This window comes from Pistacia vera, unplaced genomic scaffold (assembly GCF_008641045.1).
Source record: "Pistacia vera cultivar Batoury unplaced genomic scaffold, PisVer_v2 Contig1108, whole genome shotgun sequence".
In the NCBI taxonomy this organism is placed as follows: Eukaryota; Viridiplantae; Streptophyta; class Magnoliopsida; order Sapindales; family Anacardiaceae; genus Pistacia; species Pistacia vera.
The window spans coordinates 225,630-239,235 of record NW_022195147.1 but is presented as its reverse complement, the minus strand read 5'-3'; positions in this window follow the sequence as shown (position 1 = coordinate 239,235).

The following is a 13,606-nucleotide window of genomic DNA, read 5'->3' as shown; positions in this document are numbered from 1 at the left end:
TTCCATACTCCACCCAATTCTAGTAGGTCGAGTAAGCTTCCTACATTTGGAATAACATGGGGACTACCGAACAAATTCCATGTTCCTCCCCATGATGATAACTTAGTTCGCATGTTAAGTCGAGCACACAACCTCAGTCGACTCGATGTACTTGTCTTATTCGAGCATGCTCAAGGCAAGAACGAACAAGGAATTCCAAAATTTCTTCTCTCCCATTTGATACTGATATCAAATGATTATACACAGTAGTAGCATAGCCCAATAACATTTTATTCCACTTCAGAGACTGTCGACATAAGGCTCAATGCCTCAACATAACTCCGATTGGCCTGTCCAACTTTAGTTGGTCCAATATATTATACTCACGACTCCATGCCATGACCTAACTCCGATTGGTTGCTTAATAGATCCCATCACATAGAAGATCTACTCCACCAGTTGGTCCAATCAATATGCTTTCATTTTATGAGACAAGCCACTTTGAGATTTGGGCTGCTCTGCGAGTCAGGTTGCTCTGCAACTTGGGTCCGTTTGCAAGCTAGTCTACTCAAAGTGACTGTGACCTCCCTCATGACTCAAACACTTGAGAGGATTCTAATATCCCAAGGTCTTTGAATCTCTTCCTAACTCTCTATAGATTCATAATCTAACAAGACTCTAATACACACAAGACTCCAAGTCTTATACGAATTTTGCCAGTCAACGATTTCCAAGTCCCATATAAACTCTACCACCCTAAGGACCTGAGTCCTACTGGAATTCTGATATCCTAGGATTCCAAAGTCTTACACGGATTCTTCCTGCTTTGAGTACACCTAGTTTCACGGGAACTAGTACTCCCAGCTTTACAAGAACTAGGACTTTGAAGTTCTACAAGGACTTAGCCTTCCTTGGCTTTCTATATAACAGAGGTCAATGTAAGAATTCATGCTTACAAAGGGTAAAATTGGTGTATAACACGGTATAAGGTCATATGACATGTTATTGAAATTAAAAGGGTGAAATTGTTACCTTTTATGCTTTACAACTCTTGTAACTTGAAAATGAGTTCAAGATCTTCAACAAATTTGATGAAAATCCTCAAAGTAAAGTTCACCCCAAGATGAAGAAAAGAGAACCAGCCATGAGAGCTCAAGAGAGAGATTTTCAATCCAAATGAAAAATTAGATTAAATTTAGGAATATCACTTATTCATATACAAGGACCATTTTGCTATAATTTGAAATTGTTCTCAAGTCCTTGAATTAATATGGATCCTATATTAACACTTAATACAAATTCAATATTATTTTCAAGTCCTTCAAATAATTTCAATTTAGTATTAACTCTTAATATTGAATTATTATTGACCCTAAGCCCTTGAAACAATTTCAATTTAATATTAACTCTTTAATATTAAATCATTGTTTTAAACAAATTTATAATCAAGGCATATAAAATAATCCAATTTAATATTTAACCCATTATTGAATCCAATTCAATAATATATTTTTGTCCATCATTGAATCTAATCCAATAATGACCAAATTACCTTAGTAAGTGCTAGCTTCCTATGAGTAATCATTTTTCACCAATACATAACTTCGGATACACACGTTTATATCTGAACATCGTTAACCTTTAACGATATATATTACTCTCTCTTCTCATACTTGGTTTTTAGGTGTGACCACTTAGGTTCACTATAACCTAGCCGTAGGCCTAATATCACAATCCGATATGTTTTGTCATAACTCTTTGTGATCAAAACTCCCACGGATTATGGTAGGCATCTAGCAATGCTCCATAACCCCTAAGCCACAATGAAGTTAAACCCCAATGAACCTTTTTTTTATCCTGATCGTACGTTTTATGTAGTAAAATCCCTTCGTTGTCTAATCCCGATTAAGTATATGTTCATGGTATGTCAAAACCCTTGACTTAATCTTTCTCCGAATTGTCAATCAATATAATGGAACGTGTCATCATGAAACTCCTTTTCATATGACTATTTTGTACTCTGGCTAGAGATTTCATTTTTTCAATGTTTATTGACATTCGTCTGGGAACTCAGCACCAAACTATTTCGAGTCAACAGATCCCATCTTGACCATTACTTGTCCTTGCACATGAATAGGGGTGTTATCGAGCTGAGCTGAGCCTAGTTTTCGGCTTAATGAGCTCGGCTCGTGAAAGAGATTATTAATCGAGTCGAGTCGAGCCGAGCCGTAGATTTTATGGCTCGGCTCGGCTCGTGGAAGAGCCAAAAATATTTTGAGCCGGCTCACGAGCCTACTTATCGAGCCGAGTTCGAGCCGACTCGCGAGCCAACTCTCAAAAATTCAAATTTTTTAAAGAAAAATCAATTTTTTTTAGAGCCAGGCTCGAACTCGGCTCGGTCTGGCTCACGAACTAAGCCAAGTCGGCTCGTTATGTGACGAGCCGAGTCGTTAACGAGCCAAACTCGAGCCGGCTCACGAGCGGCTCAGCCCGTTAAGCACCCCTACACATGAATAACATATGACCAAACCGGCTTCTTACATAAAACATCACTAGTCTCGTGTATATACACCATATGAATCATATGCATCCAATGTCGAATCCAACCATGATGTCTCAGGTCTAAGGACTAGTGATACACTAGTACGATCCTACGATGTATCATTGACCACATTCTAAATGTCCATGTGATTCATCGTAATCGATTATATTCGATAAACAGTTCACCAACCTTTTATCCATACTAATGCCCTAGTGATATACCTCTTATAATCACCCATACTAATAACATCACATGATATTCAATGGAGGCATTCAGCATGCCTACTATGCAATGTGATTGCCCAATTAACATTACTTACATAGGGAATGCTTCGATGATTTGATCTTTTAAAGATTCTTATCATCCGGACATTTCACATGCATTATAAATAGTATAAATGAAGCAGTAAACAACATGTGAAATCGGAACTCTTTCTTCCATTCTCAAAAGAGTATTTACAAGATATAATGCCCTAAAACCGACAACACGATTGGTTCATAGGGCATACACTAACAGTCAGTCCACTTGGAGATTCATTCAATTTCCATCAATCCAGAATCTAGTATTCAATTGATACTCGATACACCCATTATTCCCCCACCTATTTTCTTTATCTGCCGTCCGTCACTGTAGAGTCGAGTTCTGGCCCATCTACGACGATAGACGTGCCTTAGCTTTGTGGTAAAGGTAAAAACTTTAAACCTAACCTACTTTATGCTCTTTTCTCATCACAACCTCACTAACTTGAGCGTCGAAGTGCCTATAGTCGACACCATACTAGTGTTCCCAAGTGTTCCACGTTCACTTTCCATGTCTCTCTATAGGTCCAAAAGATTGTCGGTGACTCATTCCTACGATATTCCGGATAGATTTTACCATCTACAATAACTTAACTAAACTTCTTGAAATCTTGAAGATTTTTCATCCAAACTTGTCTTTTCCTTTCTTGATAAGCTTTTTCATGGCCTTCGAGAATTTCATTGACATTTAAGTCCATACTTTAGATAGAGTCATTTAGAGGAATATTAGTTTGTTATCATCAAAATAAGAGCATTTTGACTCTTTGAGTCAACACATAATGTACCTAGTACGATCTACGTTTGCCACTTACTTCACTATTTCAAAATTTTGTTGTTAATGAGTTTTCTTGTCTTTTAGTTTTAAATATCATTCTTGGCTTCAAATATTTTCATTTATATTGCTTTAATAATTTACTTACAAATACGTCTTTCACAACTCATTAGATATACAGCTCACAGGCTTTAACTTTCACAAATATTTTATTGATTTTCTTGGTTTATAGTAGTTGTGCATAGAGATGGCAATGGGCCGGGCCAGGACCAAGGGCCTGTTTGCCGAAGCTCATCCCGACCCACCATGACCTTGGCCTGTGCACGTTACAGGGATGGCAAGTAAAGCCCAGACCCAACCTGACAGGGATTTTGTAATCCCAGTCCTGTAGCTATCAATGACAATCTTTATTAATGCTGAAATTATGCTTGCAAAAAACAAATAAAAAAAATTGTGGAGTGCATAAAAAATGGAAAATAATTTTTAGTAGAGCGCTGAGTTCGACTAACTTTTAAACAACTACATAAACCTGGTCTACCTTCAACTAAACACTTGAACAAACAACAACAACATGCTAAACATGAGCCATATGCCCAAGACTAAGCTACCATACACACGAACTGGATGAGATGGAGCCAGAATTATCCTTTTTGTTCATCACCCCTTTTTTGCCCTTATACAAAGGCAATGCAAGTTGTCAAGCCAATGGATCTGCAAAACCTTGAATTAACTGAATATAANACTCCCCACTTTTCCTACTAATTAGGGGTAGAATGGTCATTGTGTCCCAAAAGAAGAATTCTCTAGAAAACTCAAGAATCTTTGTTTTAGGCTCTTCACCGCGGCGAAGCATTTTTCGTCGCCTCGGCGAAATAGGGCAGAACCTACCCGTAATGCCACTTCTCCTCCTCGCCGCGGCGAAGCTTCTTCTTTGCCTCGGCGAAGATTGGATTTCCAACTTCACCAAAACTCAACCAATTTCAAGGCAACAATTCAACATACAAACTCAATTTAAGTTAAAACAATAAAATTATTAGCTAATACGACAAATCTTAAATACGTACCTCAAGTGGGATATTACACGTTTGCTCGAGCTCATCCCAACCCACCATGACCTTGGCCTGTGCATGTTACGGGGATGGCAAGTAAAGCCCAGACCCAACCCGACAGGGATTTTGTAATCCGAGTCCTATAGCATATCATTGACAATTTTTATTAATGCTGAAATTATGCTTGCAAAAAACAAATAAAAAAAATTGTGGAGTGCATAAAAAATGGAAAATAATTTTTAGTAGAGCGTTGAGTTCGACTAACTTTTAAACAACTACATAAACCTGGTCTACCTTCAACTAAACACTTGAACAAACAACAACAACATGCTAAACATGAGCCACATGCCTAAGACTAAGCTACCATACACACGAACTGGATGAGATGGAGCCAGAATTATCCTTTTTGTTCATCACCCCTTTTTTGCCCTTATACAAAGGCAATGCAAGTTGCCAAGCCAATGGATCTGCAAAACCTTGAATTAACTGAATATAACCATTCATCAAAAAGAGGCAACACACATATACACAAGATAAATCCAATAAAAAAAAATGAAATTTTGGAAGCATGCAATCTTTTATTTATTTATTTTTACTTTGGGTTAGTTGGTTGAGTCTTCAATGTTCACCATTATTATTATTTTTTATAATTTCTATCCCAAATGAAGTCATCTTAGGAATACAATGTAAACATTGAGAATCCAACAAGTTCTTATTCTGGGAAAACTCTTTGCTCCTATGATTACTCAAAAATAAAATGAAATCTGTAGACAATAGTGTTGGCTAATTCACTACAACTATTAAGAGGCTTTCTAAAAAGAGTAAACGACATGTTCCCACCCAAAGATTAGTGAAATAGCAAGTTTCCACCCCTAGTTTAATTTATCCTAGATTCCCACCCTTAAATTAATAGACAATTATTTAAGATGACAGTAAAAGGGTAAAATGGTCATTAAAACCAACAGCCATCCCACCCCACTCTTCTACCCATTCTTCTTCTTCTATTTTCCTCATCTCTTTCTTCTTCCCTCTTCCTCCTACCACTATTGCCTCTTCTTTTTCTTCTACCCATTCTTCTTCTTCTCTTCCTATTTTCCCCTTTTCTTTCTTCTTCTTTTCCTCCTACTTTATTTCTTCTTTCCTCTTTTCCCTTCTCGAAATAGGCTTCGAAGGGGCTTGATTTGGCCTCTGTAAGACCATCACGTTGAGGCCACCCATCTACCTCAAATCGCTAGCGTACCTTACCACTCTAGACCATTGTTGCTCGCTATAAACCCACCACAAGCTGCCATCATCGTCCCCTAGAAACCCACTACATACCACAATCATTATTACCCTTAGCCTACGGTTGCAATTTCACATCACTTTGCTTTTTTGTTTTTCTTTGTTTAATCAATTAGGTGGTGTAATTAATAATCTGGGTTGTATGAAATAAAATGAAAGTGGGGTTCTGACATCAAGTGCAAGCAAATTAAAAAGCAGAAGGAATGGTCCAAAAGCAATCTAATGGTTTGGATGGGTTTTTGGGTAGGTTTGTAACTGAGTTTGTGGCAATTTTTGGGTGGGCTTGTGGCTGAATTTGAGTGATTTGGTGGTGGCTTGTGGTGGTTGTTTGGTGGCGGTGGGGTGACTTTGGGGTTTAGAGGGATAGTGGTGGTAGTGGTTGTGGTGGTGACTTTGGGGTTTCGATCGTGATGGTGTTAAAAGGTAGTAGCGGTGGCTGAATGGTGGTGAAATCAAAAGTAAATGGTAGTATAATAATAGCATCCTTTACAGTTGTTTCAAAGTAAAAAATCACTAACATAGTTAATTTAAGGGTGGGAATTTGGAATAAATGAAACTAAGGGTGCAAACTTGCCATTTCACTAACCTTTGGGTGGGAACATGTCATTTACTCTTCTAAAAATAAAAAAACCAGAAGTTCCAAATAATCATCAGGTCAACAGATCCTAATCTGGGGGTGTCAACTAGACCAAAAAGACTAGTGAACAACCACTGCCATACTTCACTTTATTTGTTTTTCTCAAGCTTTTGCATGGTCTTTAAGTGGCTATAATTAATTCATTATTGGTCATACCATTCCTAAAATAAATAACAAATAAATGTGTCATGCCATAAATGAAGACCAATCCTATATTGACAAGACATCTCAACTACCAGACCAACAAATTTACAAAATGGGAAAACCCAACAACTATTTTGGGTTGAAATTGATCGACATAAAACAAATGAAAATGAAGAATACAAGAAAAAGAAAGAAATTTGATATGCTTGAGAGAGAGAGACTAGAAGAATTTCAGTTGTGAGTTGAGGAGTTTGTGAATAAGGAGAAGAGAATAATAGTTGTGGAGTTGAACTAAATTGGATTTGTTTGATGTAATCACTTGAAGAGAATAAGGCGAGATGAAACTGGCAAAGACGAGATGAAATCGACAACAACGAGATTCGACGATAACGGGAACGAAAGACTAGAGATAGAGATGGAATCGATCATGGAGTTTAGTTTAGGGTAGTGGCTAGAATTGGATTAGGTTTAGGGAAAAATAGGTATATATATCTAGGATAATTCTGTAATTAGATATAATTTATAAGGGTATACTTGTAAACTTAATATTAAATCTATTGGGCTGGGTCAAGACCGATGGCTGTCCCATGCTTGGCCCATTGCTGAGGCCGAGCCCTAAAACCGTCCCCATGCCTGTGCCCAAACCAGCAAATGCCGGGTAAACCCCAGCCTATTTGGGCCAGGCTGGATCCCTAGAAAAACTAGGCCCATTACCATCTCTAGTTGTGCAAGAATGCAATGGGACATTCCTTAGAGTGAATACTTGACAAGAAAGTTGTTGGTTAATTCGTCGATGAACTTAGAATTCGTGGTCGAAAAAGAGGGAAGCAACTATTGTGTTAGCCTGCTCTTGAAGCAAGTTGCATCCAAACACTTGAGGTAGATTTTATATTTTTTTGTAGTTTTTTCATGTCTATCTAATTTTTGTTGTATTTTCCATCTATCAATAATTCCAAAAGACCACTGGCAAGGTTTTTCTAAAGTCCTAATACAATTATTAGTTGTATCTTTTATTTTGTATTATTGAGGACTACTTTTGTCACTGAGACCTAATGCTACAATCAAGGCCTAACTAGGGTACAAAACCACAAATCAAGCTCCAAGGATTCACTTTAGGCCCAAACGACTGCTTCTTGAGACCTCGATAAAGCTCATGGCATTCCCTAATGTAAACACACAACACTTTCAGAGGTAAGTCCATAGAATTCTCTAATATAAGCCCACAACACTCTCAAATATCCACTCTAAACCAAAACTTGGGTCATATTCTCTCACAACCCTTTCTCCAATACAAGGCTTAACTCATCACAACACAAGACACTCCTTCCATAAGGATCCAGCATATTCCACAAAAATGATCGATGACAAACACGCCAAGGTAAACAAGAGTAAGTATCCCTTTCTTGTTTTAAAGGTCGATGTTCCATTTCTTGTGGGTTACAATGTGCAAGTATTAGAGCATCCAAAGAGGCCCATTAGACAAAAATGTTTCTTTGAATTAGTCCTACTTCGTACCTAATTAGATATTTCATATCAATAGTTGTGAAAGTCTTTTCCCAAAAAAATGAAGAGAAAATAATTTCAAAATTCCAAAAATCTTTCAATTATTTTAGTCCTAAAACACTAATTTCTCCTTATTTGGGCAGTAAAATTATGGTTTTTCCCTTTATTGGCCAAAAATACAAAATGACCAAAATACCCCCATATGTTACAACTTCATAGAGCATGACTTTTTTTAGATTTCTTATTTTCCCTACGTATTAAAACATCTGCATAGATACAATTTTCAATTTCACATTTTTATCACATATACTTTATTTTCTATTATTTTTCCAATATTCCCGCCCCTTTGACGTTTTTACATTCTTCATGGTTTCAAGTTTAATTATTTCTTGGGCACAGCCAAGGCTTTCCAATCTCCTAAAAACCTTGCCTTCTCACAAAAACCATTTTGATTCATTCTTGCATAAAAAAACCCTCAAGGGCATTCCAATAAAATAAGTACTCTTATTTATTAAATGCTTTAAGAGATAAATTATTTCCAACTTTATCTCTCATCTTATCATAGAAAAATATTTAAATCCTGAATTTATTATTTAATCAATTTATTTTTTAGCCTGTATCCTTGATAAACCAAAATTTTATGTATTTATCTCATTTTATAATTATTTATTAATTATAGGATTATTTTCCAGAGGTATTTTTCATCCAAACCCCATTTAATATAAATCAATATTATTATGTCATTTATTTGTTTTAATCTAATGAACTTAGACATGCCTATGTCTACTTAATTTCACTATTTCAATTATCTCATTTTATTAATTCACTAGATATCCACTCAACATTAGAGCTGCATTTGGGATCGGGTCCAAAAACCCAACCCAAAAACCCGATCCTAGGACCGAAGGTCCGTCCTAGCAAGCCTGGTCCCAAAACCGGACCAGGCTTAGGCCTAAACCCTTTTAATTTTCTTTGTATATACATTCAGGGAATCCCCATGCTTAGTATACTCGTTCAGGGGGTTCCCTAGACAATTTTCTTTGTTTCTTATCCTGTGAGAGGACATTGCTTCATCTGTTATATATACGTTCAACGTTTTATTTTCAATATATTGTGACATCCATTAAATCAATGGGAACTTCTTAATTGCATATGTTATGCACTTACATACTACATAGCCAATAATACTTGATAGCATATTATTGAAAGATGGATGCATGGTGAATTAAGCATATCATACTATAACAAGTATAGTCATAGTTTTAAAAAAAAAAATTCAATCAAATTGAAATAAGTAAGGTAGAACATGTTACCTTAAGCCCTTAGCAACCTTGGAAACTCTTAATTTCAAGAGAAATTAAGCAAAAGAGTATCCACACTAAGGAAAGAAGAAATTTTGCCAAGTGAGAGATTTAGGGGTCTTAGATTTTTGTACTCTACACAAAAAAAAAAAATTGATATATCATTTTCTTTATATAGGAATCCTTGTAAACAATTCAATAATTGTTTTGGACTTCCTTAAACAATTCCATAATTGTTATGAAGTTGTTAAACTTTTTTAAATTATAACATTGGATTAACATTTAATCACAATTAATAATTTAACTCTTAAATTGTTTACATAACAATATAACCTTAATTGTTTACAATTACAACCCCTTATAAAATCTAATTTAATATAAAGAAAATGATTAATATAAATAACTTTATTACCCTTGGTAGGTGCTAGCCAACCTTGGATAATCAACTCTCTTTGGCTATTCTCCGTTTCCTTAGTTTTTATGTGTGACCTCTTAGGTTCACTATGGCCTAGTCGTGAGCCTAATATCACAGTCTATTTCGATATGTTTTGTCATAACTCTTTATGAACAAAACTCCTACTGATTATGGTAGACATCTAGCAATGCTCCATAACCCCTAAGTCACAATGAAGATATACTCCAACAAACCTTTTACAATCATACACGTTGTATAATCAAATCTTTCCGTTGTCTAATCCCAATTAAGAATGGATTCATGGTATGTTAAAATCCTTATCTTAATTTTAATTCAATACATATGGAACGTGTCACCAAGAAACAACATTTCATGTAACGTTTTATATACTCCGGCCGGAGATTTCCCTTTTCCAATGTATCTTGACATTTGTCTAGGAACTTGATATCAATCTATACCAAGTCAACGGATCCCATCTTGATTATCACTTGTCCTCACACATAAACAACACATGGCCAAATTGGCTTATTAACATATGGCATGATTAGCCTCGTGTTTATACACCATATGAACCATATGCGTTTATATAGAATCTAACCGTGATATCTCAGGTCTAAGGATTAATAATACACTAGTACGATCTTATGATAAATCCTTGACTACATTTTAAATGTCCATGTGATTCATCATAAATGGCCATATTCGATAAACAGTTTACTAACCGCGTATCCATGCTAATGTCCTAGTGATATAACTTTTATAATCACCCACACTGATACCATCACATGATATTCTACAGAGGCATTAATCATGCCTACTATGTAATATTATTGCCCAATTAATATTACCTGTGTAGGGAATACTTTGATGATTTTGATCTTCTAAAGATTTGTATCATCCGGACATTTCACATGTAATACATATATATATAAATGAAGTAATAAACCACATGTGAAATAAGAACACTTTCTTCTATTGATAAGATAAAATGTATATACAAAATATATACATTAACATATATATATACAAAACATAATGCCTTGGAACGGACGACACGATTGGTTCCTAGGGCATACACTAACAATTACATCCATTAAATATATGATTTTTTAGTTATTATATTATAAAAAAAAAATAAAGATGCTTAGTGGTCACTAGTTATTCCCTCTTAGATTTATACGAGACATGTTTAAGCAAAAGCATGCTCACTTGTTTTCTCCAGATTATTAGATCTGTGTGAATAGTTTTCATCAGCTTTCACGATCCTACATTAGGATATTCTCTACCTTTAATTTTTGTTATGCGGTCATCTGTGAAATAACTTTTAATTTTTTGGTGATATAGGTGGAAGAAAAATGCTATGGACACCGACACTTTGCACCTAATTTTTACACTGAACGACGTGTCCATTGAATCAGATGAGCCACGTATCGCATTAACAAATATTCCACGAATGAACAGTTGTCCATCAAATATGGACGACCGTCCATTGTTATTGGACGGCCATCCACCTAGAATGTACGCCCGTTCATAGTTTAAACTAAAAAAATTTGGCCTAAATTGTTTATGGATGCCCGTCCTCTTATGAGGATGACTGTCCATAGTTATGGACGGGAGTCCTTTTACTATGGATGGTCGTCCATATTATATGGATGGGCGTCCATATAATTTCAGATGAAATATTTATTTTTAAAGTATAAAATTTTTAGATGAAATAGAGGGAAAAAAATTGATTTTAAGTAAAAGTATGGACGCTAATCCACTCAGTTAGATGGTCGTCCATATACAATGGACGACCATCCAAATGAGTGGACTGGCGTCCATTCTCAAAATTTTTTTTTTTTTCAATTTTTTTTTCCATTTATATAGAAAAGGCAAGAGAGAAATGAAAACTGGCGTCCATTCTCAATTTTTTTTTTAATTTTCTTTTTTTTTTCATTTATAAACAAAATGCAAGAGAGAAATGAAACCGGTTTTGGGAGGCCTAAATTTTTAAACATTCTAATTGGAAATTTTAAAGAAAATTTTTTATTAAACTAAAATTTGGGCCTCCCAAATTGAATGTAAAATTTTTTAAATTAAACAATGGACAGGTGTCATCTAAAAGGGACGCCTGTCCATTGCATGTAAAAATTTTTAAAATTTTTTGGACGGGCATCCATCTTATATGGACGCCCGTCAATAGTAAATAGGCACATGTCCATATAAGATGGACGGGCGTCCATTATTTTTCTTTTAAATTTTTTTGGACGGGCATCCATCTCTGTCCATAGTAAATGGACACCCGTCCATACAATATGAACAAGAGTCCATTAAATATGGGCGGGTGTTCATAAATGTTGGACGGCCATTCATTCACAAAAGACTAGCGTGGTCGCGTCTGACTGGTTGCTATGTCCTTTGGTACAAAAATTCATTGTAAAATTTCGGTGTTTGTAGCATTATGATGCATTGTAACTACAACATGCAAATATAGCAAGTGCACTAGTCGCACAAAGTAATAAAGTGATGAGTGAGTATCATTCCCACGAGGATTGGTTGCTAAGCATTGAATTTCCTATTTGTTTTCAAGTTGGAGAAACCGAAAATTGTTTGGATTTATGGGAGAGATTAAACTTAACTGAAAGCAAAATTTACTAAGTGTAAAAACAACTAAATTATGAAAGCAAGATTTAACACAAGAGTAATATCAATGTAAGAAAACGATTAGGGTTTGACTTCATTCGGACTCTATGGATTAATTCTGTGGATTATGCTACTTTTATACTCACATGCACGGATTGTAAACCAAATTCCCTAAGTTGTAAAACATACCTTCTCAGACTATGAATTCCTATTTTTCTCTATTAATCTTCCGCACCCAACAAATTGAAGATTAACAAATCCAAGTTCATTAAGCTAATGGAATCCTAGATTGATTTCATTGTTTCTCAAATCTATCTCTAGCATTCAAAATAACAATGGTGATTATCCAAGAAGCTCAACATGATTCATTTCTCAATCTCATCATGTTCAACAAGTAAAATCAATAAAAATCGGAATAATCACACAATCCATGCAATAGAATATAAAAGCAACAATAATCAATTGATTAATCCATAGAAATCCGAATTACATCAAAACCCTAACCCAAAATGGGTTAGTTAATAACTAAATTAACACAAACAACAAGAAAAACAGTAAACACAGAAGTCAACATATTGAAATAAGAGAAAAGAGTAGAGATCTCCCCTAGTTGAAGAATCCACTAGATTAAAGCTCAAATCTTCTCTTCCAATGTAAAAGCTACTCTAAACCAAACGAAAACCAGACAAACCCCAACCAAAATGGCAAGGTTTCTCTTATATAGTTCGCTCAAAAACCTAAAACCTCTCCTAAAATAAAACTGTGTGTTTTGGAGAAAACAAAATTTCGCAGACTTCGCCATGACGAAGAAAGAATTTCGCCTCGGCGACGAACTAAAGTAAATCTCGTGCCTAGCTTCTTTTGCCGCGGCGAAGAATAAACTTTGTCATGGCGAACCTTCCTGGAACAATCTAAATTTATAGAATTGCCCTCCGCTTGTTTCCTTGTTTGAATCTTCAATCTTCGATGCTTTCCCATGGGAACAAACTTCATAGTGCTTCAACTCTGCCTCAGAACTTTCGCAAATTCTGAGATTCGCTTACTTCTGAGTCCAGA